At 42.1% G+C, this 22,647-nt stretch overlaps 2 pseudogenes; both read right to left on the reverse strand.

Moving 5' to 3' along the window:
- Window positions 1-1,545: 1,545 nt before the first annotated feature.
- LOC128588723 (28S ribosomal protein S17, mitochondrial-like) lies at window positions 1,546-9,348 on the reverse strand (annotated as a pseudogene).
- Window positions 9,349-9,440: 92 nt separating this feature from the next.
- LOC128588724 (40S ribosomal protein SA-like) lies at window positions 9,441-10,570 on the reverse strand (annotated as a pseudogene).
- Window positions 10,571-22,647: the final 12,077 nt, after the last annotated feature.

Here is a 22,647-nt window from a genome sequence, read left to right on the forward strand (position 1 = left end):
TGTGGCAGGTGCCTGTAGTCCCAGCTACTTGGGAGGCTGAGGCAAGAGAATCGCTTAAGCCCAAGAGTTGGAGGTTGGTGTGAGTTATGATGACACAGCACTGTACCAAGGGCAACATCGTGAGACTCTGTCTCAACAACAAAAATGAAAATAGCCCTAATAAAAGCTGAGTGGAACAAGCACTCAGGACCACTTACTGAAGTCCCACAAGGTAGAGGTGGACTCCTGTGCCCACTCCTTAAAACTCTATTCCGTGTGTCCTGTCCCTTTATCTTTTGCCACTTATGCTTTCATTTTTCCCAGTCAATCACTGTTTCCATAGGTCTTAAAGGACCTTGGCCCCAGGGCAGCACCCCATCTCTGAAAAATGAGCCAGGCGTGGCAGTCACCTGTGGTCACAGCTACTTGAGAGGCTGGGGCAAGAGGCTCACTTGAGCCCAAGAGGTTAAGGTTACTATGAGCCTTGACACCACAGCACTCTATCCAGGGTGATAGAGTAAGCCTCTGTCTCTGAATAAATAAATAAATAAAAATAAAATAAATACATAAATAAAATAAATTGGTGAACATTACTGTGAGAAGTATTGGGCAGGTGTAACTCTCTGGTATATTTACTAGGCATATTGAGTGGGTACTATAGATCTTGTATATGGGGAAGGTGTGGGGTATCCAATACTTCAGGGCCCACCAGTATTGTTAGTAGGGATATAAGTGTTAATTCAGGTCTACAAAGGAGAACTCATCCCCTTGGCAGCTTGAGATATGTTTTATATATTTTTTGGGAGGGGGGACTATTTTATCATGGTAATGGTTTCCCAAATACATATGTATATATTTTAAAGAAAATATTTTTTAGTATATATATTACCATGATAAAAGACTAAATATTTTTAGTAATGGTTTCCCAAATATATATATATGAAAACATTACCATAATAAAAGAATAAAAAATATTTTCTTTAAAATTAGATACAGTTACCCAAGTGACTCTTGTGTCAATACAAATTGCTACATTGTCAGCCTCTGACAAATCAAGGCCTCCTATGTAATCAAACAACAACCCTGTCTTACGCTATTACACATCTCAAGCTGCCAAGGGGATGGGTTCTCCTTTGTAGACCCTGAACTTAGACTCGTATCCCAACTGGTGGGCCTTGAAGTAATGAAAAAATATATATATATACATATATATATATGCCATGTTTTTAAGAAGGGTTATATATATATTTTTAGACACAGATTTTTAAGATCTTATTTCTAGATGACAACATTATTAATACAGCTTCATCTGAAAAAGTCTGGCCACAAGCATGTTGACTATTTGTTTATGGCAATGTGAAAGTATGTCCACTGAAAAGAAGATTTAAAACATGGCCATGAATCTTTATGAAAAATTACAACAAGCCCTTTACTTCATTTACTTTTAGCTATGTCATAAATACTACAAGAGAAACTGGACAGCTTGTGATGAAACTTAGAAAAATTTCTTTTTCCATAAAGTAAACATGTAAATTTTTCCCTTTGTCTTCTTTTTCTAATCCTCCTTCACTGTGAAGAAGAGATATTGAGTACTTCTAGATTTTTGGTGAGGTGGGTTGTTTGCAATCTGACTGGACTCTCCAGGTCTATAGTTCCTGTCATTGGATGTATGACTCTTCCAACTTTGAAAATGATCTCAGCCAGTTCCTGTTTCATGTGCTTTGTTCATGGGACAGGTAAAGCTTTGAGAAGCACAATATCCCCAACTGTGCACTGCTGGAGAGCATCATGAGCAAAGTAGGTTTTTCACTTATTAAAATACTTCAATAAATAGGGATCCAGAACAAGCCTGGTCACTCTCACTTTAGCAGTTTTTTGCATTTCTGTCCCAATCACCTCATCACGATCCATTTGGCATGGCCAGGTGAACAAGCTGTAGACATTATGTGGCTTTGGTCACTCCACCTGGTCTGTCAAGAAGTGTTATATATATATATATATATTTTTTTTTTTGGCCGGGGCTGAGTTTGAATCCGCCACCTCCGGCATATGAGAGTGGCGCCCTACTCCTTGAGCCACAGGCGCCACCCAGAAGTGTTATATTTTTAAGAGTTTTAGAGGAATATTTAATTCTATTACATAAGATGTACATACCTGTTTTGTATAGATTTTTCCTGTTTAAACAAAAATTTGATACATTTATTATAGTGTGAACTAACTAAATTTATATATTTTCATTTTGATAGGAAGAATATCTATATTTTGAGAAATCAGTATAGTCAAAGTTGACTAAGAAGATGGAAGGGTGTATTGTTTTAACCGGAGCTAGGTGTCATTCTCTCTCTGTTATAGCCCACAAGTCCTGGTCAGGTGTTGAGGGTAGTTCATTTAGGGACATTGTTATTTTAACTCTGTATGTGTTTTAAAGACCTTTTATTGTAGACCAAACATCTGGTCAGTCTTAGGGACTCTCTTGACATGTCATACTCTTGTGAGTTCCCTCCATAGGGTCCTAGTAGGCTGTTTTCAAAATAACTTAAATTGAGCTCAGTGCCCATAGCACAGTAGTTACAGCGCCAGCCACATACACTGAGGATGGCAGGTTCGAGCCCAGCCTGAGCCTGCTAAACAACAATGAGAACCGCACAAAAAAAATAGCCGGGTATTGTGGCAGGCACCTGTAGTCCCAGCTACTTGGGAGGCTGAGACAGGAGAATGACTTAAGCCCAAGAGTTTGAGGTTGCTGTAAGCTGTGATGCCATGGCACTTGACCGAGGGCGACATAGGAGATTCTGTCTCAAAATAAATAAATAAATAGGGCGGCGCCTGTGGCTCAGTGAGCAAGGGCGCCAGCCCCATATACCCATGGTGGTGGGTTCAAACCCAGCCCCGGCCAAACTGCAACAACAACAAAAAAAAAAAAAAATAGCCAGGCGTTGTGGCAGACGCCTGTAGTCCCAGCTACTTGGGAGGCTGAGGCAAGGGAATCACCTAAACCCAGGAGTTGGAGGCTGCTGTGAGCTGTGATGTCATAGCACTCTACTGAGGGTGAAAAGTGAAACTCTGTCTCTAAAAAAAATTTTTTTTAATAAATAAATAGTTTTAAAAAATAACAAATTAGTATGAGATGTAGACATCTTTTTTTCTTTTTTTTAGAGACAGAGTCTCATTTTGTTACCCTCAGTAGAGTGCCATGGTATCACAGCTCACAGCAACCTCCAGTTCTTGGGCTTAGACAATCCTAAGGCCAAGAACACACTAAAGCAAATAGACAGCCCTCAGAATGGGAGGGGATTTTTCCAAGTTATATTTCCGACAAAAGTCTAATAACCAGAATCCACAGGGAACTCAAACTTATTACTAAGAAAAAACAAGTGATCCCATTTCATTATGGGCAAGAGACATGAACAGAAGCTTCTCTGAAGAAGTCAGGAGCATGGTCTACAGACACATGAAAAAATGCTCATATTTAATCATCAGAGAAATGCAAACAAAAACTACTCTGAGATACCATCTAACTCCAATAAGAGTAGCCCACATCACAAAATTCCAAAACTATGGATGTGGAGAAAAGGGAACACTTCTGCACTGCTGGTGGGACTGCAAGCTAATATGTTCCTCTTCGAAGGAAGTTTGGAGAACACTCAGGGATCTAAATGTAGACCTGCCATTTGATCCTGCAATTCCTCTTCTAGGTGTATATCCAATGGCCAAAAATCATTCAGCAATAAAGATATTTGTACCAGATTGTTCACTGTAGCTCAATTCATAATTGCCAAGTCATGGAAGAAGCCCAAGTGCTCATCAACACCTGGCTATTTTTTTGTTTCAGTTTGGCTAGGGCTGGGTTTGAACCTGCCACCCTCGGTATATGGGGCAGGCACTCTAGGCACTGAACCACAGGCACTGCCTTAAATCATTATGACATATGACTACATCTGTCCGTCCATGTCAGAAGAACCTGGTACACTGATTAGTTTCTATCTCAATGGAATCTATTTTGTAAGGTCTTTTTAGCTCCATTCCCATGTTAACTCAGCATGACAACTTGGTATGACAATTTAGGCCCATAAGCCAGTCTAAAATAGTCAAAATAGTCTAGTATCGATTACCCATCCTGCTCATGGCTAACTGATTGTCTAATTTTAATTTTTCTTCTGATTCATAAAGCCCAATTCTTTGGGAAATGGGTCACTGGCCACTCTTGACTTTTTTTTTTTTTTTTTTTTTTTGGAGATAGAGTCTCAAGCTGTTGCCCTGGGTAAAGTGCTGTGGTGTCACAGCTCACAGCAACCCCAAACTCTTGGGCTTAACCGAGTCTCTTGCCTCAGCCTCTCAAGTAGCTGGGACTATAGGTGCCCACCACAATGCCTGGTTATGTTTTGGTTGTAGTTGTCATTGTTGTTTGGCAGGCCGGGCTGGATTCGAACCCATCAGCTCCAGTGTATGTGGCTGGCGCCCTAGCTGCTGAGCTACAGGCACTGAGCCCTGGCTGTTTTTTTGTTGAAAAGGGATAGTATAGCCGGGCGCTGTGGCTGGTGCCTGTATTCCCAGCTACTTGGGAGGCTGAGGCAAGAGAATCGCCTAAACCCAGAAGTTGGAGGTTGCTGTGAGCTGTGATGCCACAGCACTCTACCAAGGGTGATAAAGTGAGACTCTATCTCGAAAGGAAGGAAGGAAGGCAGGAAGGAGGGAAGGAAGGAAGGAAAAGGGATAGTGCGAGTAGTGGGCTCTGCAATTAGGTCTCTGCAGGGTGGAAATGGCTGTCCGTTTAGAGGGTAAATGGGGTATAATAGTTGTTCGTAAGCAAAGTCATTTTTACCTAGGTGGATGTCTGTTGGGTTTTTTTTGTTTGTTTGTTTTGTAGTTTTTGGCCAGGGCTGGGTTTGAACCCGCCATCTCCAGTATATGGGGCCAGCGCCCTACTCCTTTGAGCCACAGGTGCCGCCCCTAGGTGGATGTCTGGTTGTTGTTGTAAATGTTGATGTCTTGTGGTGACCGGCATCTGTAAGCAGATAGTCTCTAAGTAGGAAGAAATAAATCTTGTTATGTAGTTGAAAACACATTCTAATTCTGAAAATTAGAATTGGTCAATATCTGGCACTCTTCTCCTGACCACTTTTTAGTACAGACAGAGGGAGGAAATCCAATCCCAGAATACAATGTAAATCAAAAGAAGTCATTTGTTAAGAATATGCCCCCCTACTATAAGAGTCAGTTGCAGCAATGCTAATTAAAGAAAAAGGGGTAGTGTTGTAAAAAGTAAAAAGGATCTTTTTTTTTTTTTATTTCTAACTGACCTTAGGTCTTCTGCTGAGTGTTGGTATCTTATCTCAAGGATACTTGTAACTTAACAACCACAGATTTTAGTAGGCAAAAAGATAGAGAAACAGTTAACAAACTTTGTGTTTTAACTCTGTAGTGGTAGATTGACCCTTTGAGTTCTGAACTTTTGATGTATTTGTTTAGTATATTAAACATGTGTATAAGAACCAGAAATCTAAGAGGCTTTACATATAAGTCTTTTTTTTTTTTTTTTAGAAACAGAGTTTCACTTTATCGCCCTCGGTAGAGTGCCATGGCGTCACACAGCTCACAGCAACCTCCAACTCCTGGGCTTAGGCAATTCCCTTGCCTCAACCTCCCGAGTAGCTGGGACTATAGGGTACCCGCCACAATGCCCGGCTATTTTTTTGTTGCAGTTTGGCTGGGGCCGGGTTTGAACCCGCCACCCTCGGTATATGGGGCCAGCACCCTACTACCTACAGAGCCACAGGCACCGCCCTACATATAAGTCTTATAAATTGAGAACAGAAAACTTTGTTATTTTAACTAGAGATTTTCTTTTCATTATAACCAACTTAATTATATATAAATTTTCTTTTTAATTTCCTTTTATGAACTTTCACAACTCAATGTGAAAGATTTTCTTCCATGTTTTGTCCTAATTTTTTTTTTTTACAGTCTTTGGCCAGGGCTGGGTTTGAACCTGCCACTTCTGGCATATGGGGCCGGTGCCCTACTCCTTTGAGCCACAGGCACCACTCTGTCCTAATTTTTTTTTTTAATCATCATTTGGGGACAACTTAATGTGAAAGATTTTCTTCCATGTTTTGTCCTAATTTTTTTTGGGGGGGGGACAAAAAGTTTTTATGTAAGATTTTTTTTCTATGTAAAATTCTTTTCTTTTCATTTTTTAATTAGAAGTACATCTTTATGTCCATGTCTTTTTACACATCTCTCTCCCCTACTTAATAATTCTTTTTATAGGTTGTATATAAAGTCTCAGTTAAGTTTTTCCAAGATTTTGAGAAAGAAAGCCTGTGATGTCAAAGGAGTTAATGTTTAAATTAACCTTGAGATTTCATTCAAACAGTGGGGTAGCTCAATTAGACTAGATCTCTCAGAGGGCAGAGAAGTTGTGAAATATATATGGCGTTGTATTTTACATTATTATTATTATTATTAGCAGTCTCACTGTCACTGTGGCATCATCATAGCTCACAGCAACCTCAAACTCTTTGGGCTTGAGCAATCCTCTTGCCTCGGCCTCCCAATACCTGGGACTACAGGCATGCACCACTACGCCTGGCTAGTTTTTCTATTTTTAGTAGAGATGGTTTCTCACTCTTGCTTAGGCTGGTCTTGAACTTTTGAGCTCAAGCAATCTACCCATCTCAGCCTCCCAGACTGCTAGGATTATAGATGTGAGCCACCGTACCCAGCCATCCCCCACAAATAATTTTTTATTTTTTTGTAGAGATAGGGTCTTGTTATGTTGCTGAGGCTGATCTTGAACTCCTAGCCTCAAGTGATCCCCCTGCCTCAACCTCCCAAAATGCTGGGATTATAGGAGTGAGCCACCACAACTGGCCTATACAGATTCTGATGTACATGTCTCTGCAAACCACTTAGCACAGAGTTCTTATAGATCCTGGGGGGATTTATCATCTGATTTAATATTACAGTTTTCTCTTTTTTTTTTTAAGAGACAGAGTCTCACTTTGTTGCCCTCAGTAGAGAGCTGTGACATCACAGCTCACAGCAACCTCCAGCTCTTGGGCTTAGGCGATCCTCTTGCCTGGGACTACAGGCACCCATGACAATGCCCAGCTATTTCTTTTGTTGTTGTTGTTGTTGCAGTTTGGCCGAAGCCGGTTTTGAACCCACCACCCTGGGTGTATGGGGCAGGCACTCTACTCACTGAGCCACAAGTGCCGCCCCAGTTTTCTCTTTTTTAAATGTTAGATTTGTCTAAATGGGTTAGATATTCCTGAAGTGTGCATACAATGAAAGCCTTTAGCATCTATTATAGAACTGAGTTTTTGTTTCCCTTTTTGTTCTAAAACTTCAGAGAGATATAACACTTAAGAAAATCAAAAATTTTCCTACAAAGGTCCCTAAAATGGCTACTGTGACTGTAAACTATCTTTATTTAAAAACAGCTCTTTTACCAAATGGGCTCAGTAATTAGGGTTATCATGAGACAAACAATAGGAAGCAAAAATTCAGCAAGTAGCAGTTTGAAGTTAGATGTTGACAAACCCAAATGATCAGAGGAAAAAATAACATGATTAAGACAAAGTATGGGGGTTTGAACCAAGCAACATAGCTGGGTTCAAGACTGCGCTTCCAATGGCCACAGTGTTATCTGGTCAAAAGGCTGTCTCTTTCCTTCAGAAGAGACGTGTAATGCCCTGCACTATTGGTCATAAAACTAATGGACCTATTATCATTGGTGTTATTTGACTTAACACACATTAAGAAAATATAGGACAGCCAGTTAAATTTGAATTTCAGAAAAATAATGATTACTTTTTCAGTGTAAGTATGTCCCCAATATTGCAGGGGATGTATTTATACTGAAAAGTTATTACAGGCCAGGCACAGTGGGTCATGCCTGTGATCCCAGTATTTTGGGAGGCTGAGGCAGGATGTTTGAGTCCAATCTGAGCAACATATCAAAAACCCTTCTCTACAAAAAATTTAAAAATTAGACTGGCATGGTGGCGGGCATCTATAGTCCCAGCTATTCAGGAGGCTGAGACAGGAGGATCCCTGGAACCCAGGAATTTGAGGTTGCAGTGAACTGTGATCAGGCCACTACACTCAAGTTTTGGTAACAGAGAAAGATCCTATCTCTTAAAAAATAATAATAATGGGGCGGTGCCTGTGGCTCAAGGAGTAGGGCGCCAGTCCCATATGCCGGAGGTGGCAGGTTCAAACCCAGCCCCGGCCAAAAACCAAAAAAAAAAAAATAATAATAATAGGTCAGGTGCGGTGGCTCACGCCTATAATCCTAGCACTGTGGGAGGCCGAGGCGGGTGGATTGCTTGATCTCAAGAGTTCCAGACCAGCCTGAGCAAGACTAAGACCCCATCTCTAAAAATAGCCAGGCATTATGGCAGGCACCTGTAGTCCCAACTATTCAGGAGGCTGAGACAAGAGAATCACTGTGCCCAAGAGTTTGAGGTTGCTGTGAGCTATGACCCTATAGCACTCTACCAAGGGTGAAAAAGTGAGACTCCATCAAAAAAAAAAAAAACTAGGTATTACAGCTCCTGGGTACCAGCTTGGAAAGGGACTTATTAGACTTGTGCCTTTATCTATACCTTTCAAAATGCTTCCTTTAACAATCAGAACAAAAATTACTAGAGAATGGAAAAAATATTAACAGGTAAATAAAAGTAACAAAAAGTAAATAGGGTTAGTAAAGTAAAGGGTTGCCTAATGAATTCTCTAAATTCTCTGTAGTCGCAGCTATTTAGGAGGCTGAAGTAAACCACAGAGAACCAGAAGGAGCCTAGGATATCCTAGGATAACAAAATAGAGCAATAAGAACTCAACAGAAGTACTTGAAGTTCATATTTTTTTTTGTTTTTTTTTTTTTTTTGTAGAGCCAGAGTCTCACTTTATGGCCCTCGGTAGAGTGCCGTGGCGTCACACAGCTCACAGCAACCTTCAACTCCTAGGCTTAGGCGATTCTCTTGCCTCAGCCTCCCGAGTAGCTGGGACTACAGGCGCCCGCCACAACGCCCGGCTATTTTGTTGTTGTTGTTGTTGCAGTTTGGCCGGGGCCGGGTTTGAACCCGCCACCCTCGGTATATGGGGCCGGCGCCCTGCTCACTGAGCCACAGGCGCCGCCCCTTGAAGTTCATATGTTATCCTTGAGATCTGGAAGACAATCAGTGAAGGGTGCAACCGGTCAGAACTGAGTACTCAGGAACCGAGGGTAGTCTTGTGGGGTTACCAGTAGGTGGGGCCTTCATTTCAGTGAAACCACTAAACTGTTAATAACATAAGGAGACCAACTGAAAGACAAAGACAAAGCAGCATTTATTAAACTTGCTGAGCACCAGATACCTGCATGATCTTCTTCTATTTTTTTTTTTAACTGATGTTTATTTTCCATCAACCTTATTTCCATCTTGTTTAAGAGCTTGTGGAAGAACAGCTTAAGACTACTCAGTGGTTGTTCCTCCCTATTCAGTGGCCTGAGCAGTGGGAGCTTCAGACCAGGCTTCAGGGTCAGGCTGGGCACTCCAGTCTTCAGTGGGGACCTGCTGCCTTAGCACAAAGGGCACCTGCAGCCTTCTGACCAGTCTGCAACCTCAGGCTGAGTAACAGTAAACTCAGGAGCTGGGACATTCCATTCACCCTGAAATTTCTCCTTGGTCACAGCTTTCTCAGCAGCAGCCTGTTCTTCCTTTTCAATCTCTTCAGGATCTCTGTAGAAGTAGAGGTCAGGCATGACCTCCCACAGGTGTTCACAGGAGACAGTGCCACGCATGTGGAGAACTTCCCCGGCCAGCATCCACCATGTCAGACCTACTCAGAGAGCACCCTTGTTATTACATGGGATGGCGACGTCCACATAACACAGAAGAGAATCTGTGTGACACAGAGCAATGGTAGGCAGGTAAACATAAGATTCCTCTGTGAGAGGCTAGTGGTCAGCCCTGGGATCAGAAACCACCAGAAGACACAGCTCTAGGAAAACTGCCTGGACCTAGTTAATGAAGGTTCCAGGAATGAAGTGACCAGCAATAGGAGTGGCTCGAGTGGCAGCAGCAAACTTCAGCACAGCTCGCTGGCCAGTATTCCTGGAGGATCTGACACTGACATCAGCAGGGTTTTCAATGGCAACAGTGACCCAAGCTGCCAACAGAGGCTTCTCCCAGGTCTTCTTCAGATTTATGATGTAAATGCCATCACTATTCCTTTTGTAGATGTATTGTTCCATTTGGAAGGCAAGATTGGTGCCACTTAAGTGGGTTCCTGTTGCAAGGAATTTGAGGACATCCTCCTCCTTCATTTGCAGGACATCAAAGTCTCTGGACCTTATGAAAGTTTCCCTTTAAGTTATGGTGGGAATCCAGAACAACAGCGTGTGGACCCCCCCTGAGCAGGGCGGAAAGGCACCTCCCATGCATGTGGAAATACAGTCTTCCCCAGTAATGTTTCCACCGTTCAAATACAGTAGAACCTCTTTAAGTTGACCACCCAAGAGAGTGTAACAAACTGGTCAACATACAGAGGTGGTCAGCGTAAGGAACTAGCCCTAGTGTAGTGAAACGTACATGTGGTGCATGTCCGGTCAGTGAAAATTAAGTCAATGTAAGAAGGTGGTAAATGTAGGGAGATGGGCAACTATGGAAGTTCTACTATATATATATATATATATATATATATATATATATATATATACACTCTGAACAGACTATGCAGTGGATTCTGATAGGCTCTAACAAAGGGTGTGATCATCTTGACTTTATGTGTCATCTTGACTGAGCCACAGGATACCCAAACAGCTGGTTTAAATTATTTTAGGTGTGTCTGTGAGGGTGTTTCCAGAAGAGATTAGTGTTTGGATTGGTGGACTAAGTAAGGCAGATGGCCCTCCCTAATGTGGGTGGGCCTCTTCCAGTCTGTTGAGGTTCTGAAGAGAAAAAGGAAGAACATTGAATTAACTCTGCCTGACCTATTGAACTAGGATATTGATCTGTCCTGCTTCTAAGGCATTCAGGCCCAGACTGGAATCTATACTGTCAGCCCTCTGGTTCTCAGGACTTTGAACTACATCGTTGCCTTTTCTAGGTCTCCAGCCAGCAGACAACAAATCCTGGGACGTCTTAGCCTCCAGAATCACGTGAGCCAATACCTTATAATATATCTTTTATACACACACATATATATGTATATATATCCATATGCTGTATATTTATTCTGTTTCTCTGGAAAGCCCTAATACAAGTGAGGAAAAAGATATTCTGATTGGCATTTAGAACAAATATGAATCACTTCAGCATTCTATAAGTTGGGTTTCTTGTGGTCTCCTAGTCTCTGACATTTTTAAAAATTGAGATACTAGCTGGGCATTGTGCAGGCAGCTGGTGGTCCCACCTACTCAGGAGGCTGAGGCAAGAGGATTGCTGGAGCCCAAGGGTTTGAGGTTGCTGTGAACTATAATGCCACAGCTCTCTACCAAGGGTGAAAAGAGAGATGTTATCTCAAAAATGGATAAATAAAAATTGAGATGTAATACATTTACCGTAATATTTGCCCTTTTTATGTGTACAAGTTCATGATTTTTACTATATTCACAAAGTATGTGCCACCATCACCACTAATTCCAGAACATTTTTATCACTCCAAAAAAAAAAAACCTGTATCCATTAGCAGTCACTTCCCATTCCTCCCTCCTGCAGCCTCCCTCCCTGGAAAGCAGAAACCCATCTGCTTTCCCTCCATGAATTTGTCTATTCTGGACATTTCATATAAATAGAATTATATCATGTGTTTCCTTCATATGTAATATGTGTTCCAGGATTTTTTACTTAGCATGATGTTATAGCATGTATCAGAGCTTCATTCCGTTTTATGGCTGAATAATATTCCATTACATGGATATTACCCATTGTGTTTACCTATTTATCAGATAATTTGAGTTATTTAATTTGGATTATATCAACTTTTTAGCTATTTTAAATAATACTATTTTGAACATTCATGGGCATATTTTTGTGTGGACCATATGTTTTCATTTCTCTCTGGTCTAAGAGAAGAATTGCTAGGTCTTATGGCAACTCTGTGTTTAACCTTTTGAGGAACTGTACACTTTTGCAAAGTGCATGTATCATTTTACATTTCCATAGCAACAGATGAAGATTTCTTTTTAGGGACACTAAAATATAAATATATCATGCTTCCTTTAAAAGACACTCAGAGGCCTCCAACATGAGGCAAGCACGGATTATTCAAAACTTTCAGAAGGATAACTGATTCCCTCTCCATGCATACTTTGCCAGCTACAATCCCCTCAGCTGGAATAGTACAACCTAAAAATGTTCAAAGCTTGTGTCTGAGCTACCAGAAGTTATATATTATACCACTTCTGCTTGGAAAACCCAACAAAGTAGTCTGAATTCATTAACTAGAGTTATCATGGACAATCACATAGCCCTTGGTTTCCTCTTAGCCAACCAAGAAAGAATTTGTGCTATGGCAAATACTACTGGCTGCACCTATATAAATAATACAGGACAAGTAGTAAAAGTTACCTGACTCTCTAAAACAGATTCTGGGACTGGTTTTCATTGCCTGGATTTCATAATTTATGCTTCCAGACCTATTAAGGGACTGAGTGTTATTTTGATTCTAATTGCTTATGTTACAACTGGCTTATGTAGTCTGTCCAGGATCTTAAGTGCTACTGTGGCATAGCCTTTATTACATCAGATAGTCCAGTAACTCACCCAACAACAGAAGAAGAAAAGATGAATTCTGATTCAATTCCAGACTACATTCAGTGAGTATTCTTCTAGATCAACAAATTGATTATTTTTTTTCAGACAGAGTCTCACTTTGTCACCCTTGGTAGAGTGTCGTGAAATCACGGTTAAGCAACCTCAAACTCTTGGACTCAAGCAATTCTCTTCCTCAGCCTCTGGGGTAGTTGGGACTATAGGCACCCGCCACAATGCCTGGCTATTTTTATAGACGGGTTCTCCCTCTTGCTCAGGCTGGTCTCGAACCTATGAACTCAGGCAATCCACCTGCCTTGGCCTCCCAGAGTGCTAGGATTAAAGGCATGAGCCACTATGCTCCGCCTCAATAAATTAATCTTAATCAGCAATATCTTGGTAAGGATGCACATCTGGCTATAATGGATTAACATCTTGAGATCTAAGTTTGTCCTCGACCAAACAGAACAGACAAAGAACAGCCCCTGACAGCCAGAGCTATTGTGATATCTACATATTATTATAGGCTGCTCTGATGGTCACAGACTTTCGTTTTCCAGTTCTCCAGTTCTCTTCTCCCATAACATTAATATCAGACATGGTTACTCTGCAACCATGATAAAATAAAACAAGTCCACTTCATCATTATGTCTAAGCACATATAAAAGCCAGGTCTGTTGCACATACTAAATACCCAATCATAGAATTGTCCCCACTTTCTGATAGCATCCAACCTAGAGCTAATCCCAATTTCCTTAGTCCCTCTCCCCAATCATCCAACCAAAGCTCAAATCCTATAATCTATAATTTGAACACCCTCTTACTGAGCCTCAGTGGTTCCCCACTGCAAGGAGTAATAACTCCAACTTGTTTAACTACAGATGTTTTCCTGGTAGTCTTTGGCTAAAGGGCATTGACAACATGTATTAATTTTTTTTTTTTTTTTGAGACAGAGTCTCTGTCACCCTGGGTAGAGGGCCATGGCATCATAGCTCACAGCAACCTCAAACTCCCTCAATCCTCTTCCATTAGCCTCCTGAGTAGCTGGTGACCATAGGAGCCCACCACAATGCCTGGCTATTTTTTTTTTTTTTGAGACAGTCTCAACTATGTCATTCTCCGTAGAGTGCTGGGGCATCACAGCTCACAGCAACCTCAAACTCTTGGGCTTAAGAATTCTTCTGCCTGAGCCTCCCAAGTAACTGGGACTATAGGCGCCCACTACAACGCCCAGCTATTTTGTGGTTATAGTTAGCCTGGGCTGGATTTGAACCCGCCAACACCTGTGTATGTGTGTGGCACCCTCACCACTGAGCTACAGGCGCTGAGCCTGCCTGGCTATTTTTAAAGATAGGGGTCTCAGGGTGGCGCCTGTGGCTCAGTGAGTAGGGCACCATCCCCATATACTGAGGGTGGTGGGTTAAAACCCAGCCCCGGCCAAATTGCAACAACAACAAAAAATAGCTGGGCATTGTGGTGGGCACCTATAGTCCCAGTACTCGGGAGGCTGAGGCAAGAGAATCACCTAAGCCCAAAAGCTGGAGGTTGCTGTGAGCTGTGACGCTACCACACTCTACCAAGGGCAACAAAGTGAGACTCTGTCTCTAAAATAAATAAATAAATAAATAAATATAAAAATAAAAATGGGGATCTCACTTTTGCTTAGGCTGGTCTCAAACTCCTGAGCTCGGGGTGGCGCCTGTGTCTCAGGGGGTAGGGCGCCGGCCCCATATACTGAGGGTGGTGGGTTCAAACCCAGCCCCAGCCAAATTGCAACAACAACAAAAAAATAGCCGGTGTTGTGGCAGGCGCCTGTAGTCCCAGCTACTCAGGAGGCTGAGGCAAAAGAATCGCCTAAGCCAGGCATCCTCAAACTGCAGCGTGGGCCACATGAAGTGGTGTGAATTGTATTTGTTTCCGTTTTGTTTTTTACTTCAAAATAAGATATGTTCAGTGTGCATAGGAATTTGTTCATAGTTTTGTTTTTTTAAACTATAGTCTAGCCCTCCAACAGTCTGAGGGACAGTGAATTGGCCCCCTGTTTAAAAATTTGAGGACGCCTGGCCTAAGCCCAGGAGTTGGAAGTTGCTGTGAGCTGTGTGATGCCATGGCACTCTATGAGGGCGATCAAATGAGACTGTCTCTACAGAAAAAAAGAAAAAAAAAACAACTCCTGAGCTCACACAATCCACCTACCTCAGCCTTCCAGAATGCTGGGATTACAGGCATGAGCCACTGTGCTCGGCCAATATGTATTAATTTCCTTTCTTTCTTTTTCTTTTTTTCTTTTTTCAGACAGTCTTACTTTATTGCCCTTGGTAGAGTGCCGTGGCACCACACAGCTCACAACAACTTCCAACTCCTGGGCTTAGGCAATTTTCTTGCCTCAGCCTCCCAAGTAGCTGGGACTACAGGAGCTCACCACAATGCCCGGCTCTTTTTTTGTTGCAGTTTGGCCGGGGCTGGGTTTGAACCTGCCACCCTTGGTATATGGTGCCAGCACCCTACCCACTGAGCCACAGGCCCTTCCTTCCTTCCTTCCTCTCTCTCTCTTCCCCCACTTCCTTTTCTTTTCTGACACAGTCTCACTTTGTAATCCTTTGTAGAGTGCTGAGGTATCACAGCTCACAGCAACCTCAAATTCTTTTTTTTTGTTGTTATTGAATCATAGCTGTGTACATTGATATGATCATGGGGCATCATTCACTAGCTTCACAGACTGTTTACCAAGTTTCACATATACCCTTGTAAGATGCACCGCTGGTGTAATCCACCAATCCCCTTCCCTCTACCCACCTCCCCCCTCCCTCCCCTCCCTTTCCCCCTTCCCCCTATTCTTAGGTTGTAACTGAGTTATAGCTTTCATCTGAAAACCCTAAATTAGTCTCATAGTAGGGCTGAGTACATTGGGTACTTTCTCTTCCATTCTTGAGATACTTTACTAAGAAGAATATGTTCCAGCTCCATCCATGTAAACATGAAAGAAGTAAAGTCTCCATCTTTCTTTAAGGCTGCATAATATTCCATGGTGTATATATACCACAATTTATTAATCCATTCGTGGATCGATGGGCACCTGGGCTTCTTCCATGACTTAGCAATTATGAATTGGGCTGCAATAAACATTCTGGTACAAATATCTTTGTTATGAAGTGACTTTTGGTCTTCTGGGTATATGCCCAGTAGAGGAATTACAGGATTGAATGGCAGATCTATTTTTAGATCTCTAAGTGTTCTCCATATCTCTTTCCAAAAGGAATGTATTAATTTGCATTCCCACCAGCAGTGCAAAAGTGTTCCCTTTTCTCCACATCCACGCCAACATCTCTGGTCTTGGGATTTTGTGATATAGGCTAGTCTCACTGGAGTTAGATGGTATCTCAAAGTAGTTTTGATTTGCATTTCTCTGATGATTAAAGATGATGAGCATTTTTTCATATGTCTGAAGGCTGCACGCCTGTCTTCTTCAGAGAAGTTTCTCTTCAAATCCCTTGCCCAGCCTGCGATGGGATCCCTTGTTCTATTCCTGCTAATGCGTTTGAGTTCTCTGTGGATTCTGGTTATTAAACCTTTGTCGGAGACGTAACCTGCAAATATCTTCTCCCATTCTGAGGGCTGTTTGCTTGCTTTACTTACTGTGTTCTTGGCTGTGCAGAAGCTTTTTAGTTTGATCAAGTCCCAGTAGTGTATTTTTGAAGCTGCTCCAATTGCCCGGGGGGTCCTCCTCATAAAATACTCACCCATCCCGATTTCTTCAAGGGTTTTCCCTGCACTCTCCTCTAGTATTTTTATAGTTTCATGTCTTAAGTTTAAATCTTTGATCCAGTGAGAGTCTATCTTAGTTAATGGTGAAAGGTGTGGGTCCACTTTCAGTCTTTTACAGGTTGCCAGCCAGTTCACCCAGCACCATTTGTTAAATAGGGAATCTTTTCCTCACTGAATGTTTTTAATTGGCTTATCAAAGATTAAATAACGGTAAGTAGCTGGATTCATCTCTTGATTCTCTATTCTATTCCAGACATCTACCTCTCTATTTTTGTGCCAATACCATGCTGTTTTGATCACTATTGATTTGTAGTATAGTCTGAGGTCTGGTAGCGTAATTCCTCCTGCTTTGTTTTTATTTCTGAGTAATGTCTTGGCTATTTGAGGTTTTTTCTGATTCCTTATAAAACGAAGTATTGTTTTTTCCAGATCTTTAAAGTATGACAGTGGAGCTTTAATAGGGATTGCATTGAAATTATATATTGCTTTGGGTAGTACAGACATTCTAACTATGTTGATTCTTCCCAGCCATGAGCATGGTATGTTTTTCCATTTGTTAATATTTTCAGCTATTTCTTTTCTTAGAGTTTCATAGTTCTCTTTATAGAGATCTTTCACGTCCTTTGTTAGATAAATTCCCAAATATTTCATCTTTTTGGCACTACTGTGAATGGGACAGAGTCCTTAACTGTTTTTTCAACTTGACTGTTGTTGGTATATATAAAGGCTACCGATTTATGAATGTTGATTTTGTAACCTGAGACGCTGCTGTATTCCTTGATCACTTCTAAGAGTTTTGTAGTAGAGTCCCTAGTGTTTTCCAGATATACTATCATATCATCCACGAAGAGTGAAAGTTTGATCTCTTCTGACCCTATATGGATACCCTTGATCGCCTTTTCTTCCCTAATTGCAGTGGCTAAAACTTCCATTACGATGTTAAAGTGCAGTGGAGACAATGGGCAGCCTTGTCTGGTTCCTGATCTGAGTGGAAATGATTCCAATTTAACTCCATTCAATATGATATTGGCTGTGGGTTTGCTGTAGATGGTCTCTATCAGTTTAAGAAATGTCCCTTCTATACCGATTTTCTTAAGTGTTCTGATCATGAAGGGATGCTGGATATTATCAAAAGCTTTTTCTTCATCGATTGAGAGAATCATATGGTCTTTGTTTTTTAATTTGTTTATGTGCTGGATTACATTTATAGATTTACGTATATTGAACCAGCCTTGAGATCCTGGGATAAAACCGACTTGGTCATGATGTATAATTTGTTTGATGTGTTGCTGGATTCTATTTGTTAGGATCTTGTTGAATATTTTTGCATCTATATTCATTAGTGATATCGGTCTATAATTTTCTTTTCTTTTTGGGTCTTTCCCTGGTTTGGGGATCAGGGTGATGTCTGCTTCATAGAACGTGTTGGGTAGTCTTCCTTCTTTTTCTACCTTTGGGAACAGGTTAAGTAATATAGGTACTAATTCCTCTTTAAAGGTTTGGTAGAATTCAGACGTGAAACCATCTGGTCCTGGGCTTTTCTTTTTAGGGAGGTTTTGTATGGTTGATTCTATTTCCGAACTTGATATGAGCCTGTTCAACATTTCCACTTGATTCTGACTAAGTCTTGGAAGGTGACGTGCTTCCAAGTATTGGTCAGTTTCCTTCAGATTTTCATATTTCTGAGAATAAAGTTTCTTGTAATATTCATTAAGGATTTTTTGGATTTCTGAGGAGTCTGTTGTTATTTCGTCTTTGTTGTTTCTGATTGATGAGATTAGAGATTTTACTCTTTTTTTCCTGATTAGGTTGGCCAAAGGTTTATCTATTTTATTGACCTTTTCGAAAAACCAGCTTTTTGATTTATTGATCTGTTGTATTATTCTTTTGTTTTCAATTTCATTTAATTCTGCTCTAATTTTGGTTATTTCTTTTCTTCTACTGGGTTTGGGGTTGGAATATTCTTCCTTTTCCAGTTGCTTGAGATGTCCCATTAAGTTGTTAACTTCCTCTCTTTCCGTTCTCTTGAGGAAGGCTTGCAGTGCTATAAATTTCCCTCTTAGAACTGCCTTTGCGGTGTCCCAGAGGTTCTCATAGTTCGTGTCTTCATTGTTGTTTTGTTCCAAAAAATTGGCGATTTCTTTCTTAATCTCATCTCTGACCCAGCTATCATTCAGCATAAGGTTATTTAACTTCCATGTTTTTGTATGAGTATGCAGATTCCTGTTGTTACTCAGCTCAAGTTTTATTCCATGGTGGTCCGAGAAGATGCATGGAATAATTTCTATTCCTTTAAATCTACTGAGGTTAGACTTGTGACCTAAGATGTGATCGATTTGGAGTAATACACTGAAGTATGTGTATTCAGTTTTGTTGGGATGAAATGTTCTGTAGATGTCTGCTAAATCCAAATGTTGGATGGTTAGGTTTAAATCTAAGATTTCTTTGCTCAGCTTCTTGTTGGAGGATCAATCCAACACTGCCAAAGGAGTGTTGAAATCTCCGATGATTATGGAGCTGGAGGAAATCAAGTTGCTCATGTCTGTTAGAGTTTCTCTTATAAATTGAGGTGCATTCTGGTTGGGTGCATAGATATTAATAATTGAGATCTCATCATAGTGAGTATTACCCTTAACAAATATGAAGTGAGCATTCTTGTCCTTCCTTACTTTTGTTGGTTTAAAGCCTATTGTATCTGCAAATAAAATTGCAACACCTGCTTTTTTCTGATTACCATTTGCCTGAAATATGGATGACCATCCTTTCACCCTGAGTCTGTATTTGTCTTTTAGGTTAAGATGTGACTCCTGTATGCAACAGATATCTGGCCTGAGTTTTTGTATCCAGTCAGCTAACCTATGCCTCTTTAGAGGACAGTTTAAGCCGTTCACATTAATGGAGAATATTGATAAGTCTGGTGAAGTTTTGGGTATCGAGTTTTTCAAAAGTCCAGTGGCCATTTTTAATCCTTTCGCCAGTGTGGAAATTGGAGTTTGATCCGACGTTTCTGAGTGAGTTTACTTTTGTGGTATAGGATTGGGTTGGTCATTATGGAGGATAGGTCTGAGAATATCCTGAAGAGCTGGTTTGGTTATGGCCAATTTCTTCAACATATGAATGTCATTAAAGTATTTAATTTCTCCATCATAAATGAAACTCAGTTTAGCTGGATACAAGATCCGGGGTTGAAAGTTATTTTGCTTTAGGAGATTAAAAGTCGGTGACCACCCTCTTCTGGCTTGAAAAGTTTCAGCAGAGAGATCTGCAGTCATTCTAATATTCTTGCTTTTGAAGGTAATGGTTTTCTTTCTCCTGGCAGCTTTGAGGATTTTCTCCTTCATATTAACTTTAGTGAAGTTAATTATGATATGCCTTGGGGATGTCTTATTGGGGTTGAGTCATGCTGGGGTTCTGAAGCTGTCCACTATCTGAATTTCAGAATCTCTAGGCATGTCTGGAAAATTCTCTTTCATAATTTCATGCAGAAGGGCCTCTGTGCCCAGCGAGGCCACTTCATCTGTTTCTGGAACTCCTGTGATTTGGATATTCGCCTTCTTTGAATTATCCCAGAGCTCTCTGAGTGAGTGATCCATTTTTGCTCTCCATTTCTCTTCCTCTTTGAGAGTTTGGGAGCGTTCAAAGGCTTTATCTTCAATGTCAGAAATCCTTTCTTCTGCTTGCTCCATTCTGTTACTGAGGGATTCTACTGTATTTTTCATATCTTTGAGGGCTGCAAATTCTTGCTTCAGTGTGTCTAAGTCTTTGGTGGTTTTGTCTTTAAATTCATTAAATTCTTGAGACAACTTTTGAATTTCTCCTCGAATTCCTAATTCCACTTTGTTAATCTTGTCTGCATCCAAATTCTGAATTCGATTTCTGACATCTCAGCCAGTTGTTTATGAATGGGATCTTCAATTGCATCTGCCGTATCTTTCCTTGGGGGGGTTGATCTATTCTGGTTATTCATGTTACCAGAGTTTTTCCGCTGATTCTGCCCCATGGTTGTTTTACTCCCTCTGATTTTTTCCCCTGGGGCTTTGTCGAGGGCCCGTACAGTGTTGTGGCCTGAGAGACTGGGGCCCTGTCTGGTGTGGTGGGGCTACATGGTTCTGCCTTGTTTTCAGCTGGTTTCTGTTCCACCCTAGTGAAACAGATACTTTGGATTGAAGTCTCAGCTGTGGAGAAATAACAGCAATTAAGTCACCCCACCCCCGACCGGCAAACAATTGGAAAAGAAAAATCAAACCTTGCTTCAGTGTGTCTAAGTCTTTGGTGGTTTTGTCTTTAAATTCATTAAATTCTTGAGACAACTTTTGAATTTCTCCTCGAATTCCTAATTCCACTTTGTTAATCTTGTCTGCATCCAAATTCTGAATTCGATTTCTGACATCTCAGCCAGTTGTTTATGAATGGGATCTTCAATTGCATCTGCCGTATCTTTCCTTGGGGGGGTTGATCTATTCTGGTTATTCATGTTACCAGAGTTTTTCCGCTGATTCTGCCCCATGGTTGTTTTACTCCCTCTGATTTTTTCCCCTGGGGCTTTGTCGAGGGCCCGTACAGTGTTGTGGCCTGAGAGACTGGGGCCCTGTCTGGTGTGGTGGGGCTACATGGTTCTGCCTTGTTTTCAGCTGGTTTCTGTTCCACCCTAGTGAAACAGATACTTTGGATTGAAGTCTCAGCTGTGGAGAAATAACAGCAATTAAGTCACCCCACCCCCGACCGGCAAACAATTGGAAAAGAAAAATCAAACCTTCCTACCACCATGCACCTGGGGCACCACCTGATTTGTCCTCAGGTGATTGGTTCAGTTCAAAAATGTCCAAATCAATTGTCTCAGTCTGCACCTGTCTCGGGTGAGAGAGTTTAAGAGGTCTCTGGGAACTGGATCACAGGGGTCTGGTGACTACTCTGGTGTGGCTTGCTCCAGTGCTGCGTGGAGTCAGGAGAAGCCACCCAGCCTATAAATCAGTCTGGGAAGGTTGCTGCCTCCTTCCCCACCTTGCACCACTTCACACCCAGTCACTAATAGCCCTGCAGTTGGCTGACCCAGTTGCCTGTAGTGAATCGGTACTCCAGGAGTTTGTACCTGCCTGAATCACAATGAAGTCTGCCAGGCCGCTGCGCTCTGCCTCTCTCCAGCAGGAGGAGGTGAGGCCTGACAACCTTGGGCGCTAGATGAAGGTTGAGGGGTTTTCACTCAGGTCCAGTCTCACCCCTGATTAATGTTACTGACAGAACAGAACAACTCTGTGTTTCCCTTGCAGAAGAGAAGCTGAATTGAGTTCCAAATCAGCTTGTCTTTGCTCTTGTATTGTCTATAGGCTGACAATGCCCTGAGGGCCAGGTGCGTCTTAGGTTTAGTAAAGCGGACCTCTGGGTCAGCCCCGCCCTGGGAGTTTCCCTGATTCTCAAGTTTATGTTGCCTCAAGCAAACTCAGAGTCTCTGGTTGCCCAGGGAGACAGGGGGTGTGGCTTCAGAATATTCTGTAGTGAGCCATATTGCTAGCAAAAGAGGGCCGCTGCCCCATGGCTCAGGCAACCGTCGCTCCAGTGTAGCTCCCCTCCAGCCAATCGTCCTCTCTCCGCTCCGCACCCGAGTCTGCACTGACAGGCTGCAGCCCAGCACTGCCTACACCCCTTGAGCAATCGCCCAAGAGTCCGGACCCCTGGGGGACAGGCCTCCAGACCTTGGAGCGAGAGCAGAGGGGAGCTCGGGGAGCGCTGGAAGCCTGGGGTTGTGGGCAGAGAACACACACAGCTCCACACAGTTTTATGCCTGGCCGTATTATCACCAAAAGACGGCTGTCGCACTGTGCCTCAGGGAACCGCCACTCCGGTGCAGTCCCCTCTCCGACTGACCGGGACCGGCCTCCAGACCCCAGTGTGAGTGAAGGAGAGCGCTGGGAGCTCAGAATTTCACCCGTCTAATCCTCGGGTGCTCGCTGTCCAATCTTACAGTTCCAGAAAAGGGGGCGACAGCTCGGACCCCCCTAAGAAGATCTACCCGGAAATTCAGACTGATCATCATCTCCTCGACCCTCCGCCCCCTCCTCCCCCATACCCTCCACCTTGGCTCCTGTCGGGGGGCAGGGAGGACCAGCATCGCCAGATCTGTCAATTGCCCCCTCTGCACCCCCAGGGGAACCTTCACTGGGGC

Source organism: Nycticebus coucang, chromosome 6 (genome assembly GCF_027406575.1).
Source record: "Nycticebus coucang isolate mNycCou1 chromosome 6, mNycCou1.pri, whole genome shotgun sequence".
Classification (NCBI taxonomy): domain Eukaryota; kingdom Metazoa; phylum Chordata; class Mammalia; order Primates; family Lorisidae; genus Nycticebus; species Nycticebus coucang.